This window comes from Etheostoma spectabile, chromosome 13, assembly GCF_008692095.1.
Source record: "Etheostoma spectabile isolate EspeVRDwgs_2016 chromosome 13, UIUC_Espe_1.0, whole genome shotgun sequence".
Taxonomy (NCBI): Eukaryota; Metazoa; Chordata; class Actinopteri; order Perciformes; family Percidae; genus Etheostoma; species Etheostoma spectabile.
In genome coordinates this window covers 26,613,461-26,616,953 of record NC_045745.1, presented here as the reverse complement: position 1 = coordinate 26,616,953, position 3,493 = coordinate 26,613,461, and positions in this window count along the sequence as shown.

The window sequence follows — 3,493 nt, the reverse complement described above, 5'->3', positions numbered from 1 at the left end:
AGCTCGTGAACACAAATTCATTCTCTCTTGTGGAAGGAGGAGCTTAGGAGACCATTTGGGGCTTTAGCAAAAAGGGGGGAAGAAATATAAAGTTGTTTATGTTCAAATTTTTTGAATCACAATCCTACCTACAGCACCTTTAAAATTAAAGCATGTTTTTTAAGGAAAGCTTTAGGCTAATGCAGAAAATAGAGCAATTTTAATGTACTTTAGTTGGACAATCCTTACATGTGAAAAATGCAGAAATTTCTACTTCTACTGTGCCAAACAATTTTTATTTCATTCAAATAACTGGAAAAGTGCATGGAATTAAAAAGTAGTGACTTAATGACTACTTGGTGCAGTTTGATAATATAAAGGTAATGGTAGTGTAGTACTACAGTGTACATCAATGAAGATGAATAGGTGATGGCTCCGTGTTTCGTCTGCAGTGAATCGTCAGCAGCATCCAGCCGAGGAGCAGCAGGGATCACAGCTACAGAATCTTTAATGAATACTTTTGGCAGCGATCGCTACACCTGCTTTCTCTGCATTTAAAAGTCAAAAAGGAGGAGACAAAAATTGGAATGCTCTGCTTTCACTGCTTGCAGTGGTTTGTGCCTTTCAGAGAGCTCTGCAACCCTTCTGTCAGTGTCCTGGGAGACTGCTTCAGTGTGGCAGTTGTTCAGCTTACGTCCAGGAAGGACCTTGACAAAAGGGATGAGCAGTGTGAAGAGGATACAGTACAGAGAGACAGTGAGAGGATACAGAGGAAAGAGTGGGTCTAGCTCAGTGGACAAGATGGAATTGTGGTTGTTCTTAATGTTTTTCAGGCAACACAAGCCAATATTACATCATTTTACATATACATATGTGAAAATGACATGCATTATGTATTTAAAATTAAAAAAAGAAATACACACTAAAACACCTCAGATCTCATCTTCATCGTCCTATTTCGGTTGCGAACAACAAAATGGTGCTTCACAGCCAACATCTGGTAAGAAATAAGACAGACATGGGCCATGTTACTCCGCTGTGTCCCTTTTAAACCAGTCCCCTGTCCCAGCTTTCAAATTACGTGTGGACTTCCTTTAGATCAGCTGCAGCTTTGACATACCTAGCCCTATTTTTACCGTTAATGTAATATTTGTGCAGTTATAAATGATACGCCTATTAGCAGACTATACTCTTGTATATCTTCTGTTTTCCTAATAATGAGTGTTTTTATGCAGATGTCAATGTGGCATAGATCTTAAATATGTTAGTTGAAATGAATTATCTGCGTAGTTGTGTGTTATATGTATATATTTTAATTTGTGTTGGCAAAAGGAGCTGAGAAACTGCTGACACGTATTGAACTTGCACACTGAAGGAGGAAACAACAGCTGAGGTGTCTCAGCTAATCAAACCCTCATCACAACATTTCCTTTTTCTTTCTCAGTCAGCCAAAATTCAATCTTTTAATATGAGGCTAAAGGTTTGTGGATCAAACGTGATCCTCTGTCCTGTGGTAAAACCGAGGGTAGAAATCAATACAAATCCTTATACAATACTGAGAAATGTCCCCAAAGTCCACTGGAGCAGCATTTTCTCCCCCCTTCTCTCTCCCCGCTCCCCTCCCTCTCTCTCCCTCTCCCCTCCCTCTCTCCTCTGTTTCTTCTATAAGCCGACCTCTACTGTATACTACACCTGGCATCACACTGCAGAACACTGGGTAGCTCAAACTGCACCAGACAAGGTGAGAATGATTCATATGCTATTATTTGCTAGCTCTGAGCTATGGCAACATATTGAACTGTGCTATGCACAAGGCTTTTCTTTAAGTCTGGATGAAATATTAGGCTTAACACTTGGAGTCAGCACTAAAGCAAATATTTGAATGAAGGCGAGAGTATAGCTTTGCATCAAGCAAACAAAAAAGAGCTGCTTTGTGTATTTTCTTAACATATTAAATCCCGTAATCTGCCTGTTTGACTGGAGAGAGGTTAAGCACCGAAATGTGTCAATGTTGGCAATTCACCAGTGAAGTTTCCAGTTCATGTCTTTGCAGCGTAAAAACAGTGAGGCTGTATTGTATCTCAGTTGTTGACTATTATGGAACAGTGACTGTTCTACAGTAACCTCTGAGAAAGTGTGGCATTCAAGTCTCTGAATTCTGACCGCGCTCATTACAGCACAGTCAGCTTCATTTTACTCTAACCTCAAAAATGTAAAGACATGACAGCAAAATAAATAGACTAACTGTTTGGTTCTGGTGTATAGTAATTGACTGGTGTTACCTTACTCTTACTCTAAAAAATTTTTTTTTTGTTGCAGGAAAGTTGGGAGAATGTTCTTCCTTGCTACAATTTTCCTTTTTGGTAAGTATGTGTGAATTGAGAACCTTTTTTTCTAATATTAGCATTTTTTCCCCTTTCATTATGAATGATACATCTCAACTGCGTGAGTATTTAATGTTGGTATATATCTGATCATCTCTCTGTGTGATACTACACATAGGCTTTGCGTCAGCCCAGAAAGTGATTCAGTTAAACTACTGCTCAATAGATGAGCACCACCTCAGGATGGACTGCAAATATGCGCTTCCCGCTGAGTCACCAGAACCATTTTGCAAGTATACAAACGGCGAAAGACTCTTTGACACCACCGACCCAGATGAGGAGCAGCATGCCCCCTTTAAGAAGCGCGCCAGAGTCCGCATCTTCCCGGGCAACATATGTCGCCTACTGTTTAAAAACCTGCCCGACGGCAAGTCCAACTTCACCTGCAACATCAAATTTGCCGACTCAGGCACAGCATCCAAAACCTCAGTGGTTGAGAAAAGTAAGCTGCTTGTGCTCATGGCAATTTTGTTTTCACCACAGCTATGCACATCCTGTTATTTTACAAAAAGAAAACATTTGAGTGAATGCCAAACCAAATGCTCCTCCTTCTGAATCTGCATTACTTTTCTTATTGCAGAGCTCCTCCTCCCGTGCTCAGCGTGGAGTGTCCTATTACAAAGCTGCAGTGGCCTAATATTGACCTTGATGACACTTCCCCTGCTGCTGGAAATTCACTGGCTGTGAACAAGGCGCCAAACTGCTGCATACGTTAACACTGCACCCATAATCATCTGGTGACTGCTGTCAGACCATCCTGAAATTGTGTGTATGCACAAAGTGCAATGAGTTGAACTGAATGAACGTATGGAATATATTTAGTATGTCACATGCTAACTCTGCATCATACAATCAATACTAAGCACACACACTACTGCAATACACTTTATACTCTCATATATAAGCGGTTATTGAAATGTGCGGGATAAATCTGTTGGATAGGTCTTGATCTCTGACAGATGTGTCTAACAGGGTGATGAGTAAAAAGCATGAATGGGACTTTGTCTTAAACTGAAAGTCTATATTCTGTAATATTCAATATCTACATTCAATAAATTTAGTAATTTTATCAGATGTAACGAAAGATGTTTAGCTTGAGCCTTTAGTCTTAATATCAAGAAAGGAAGTAA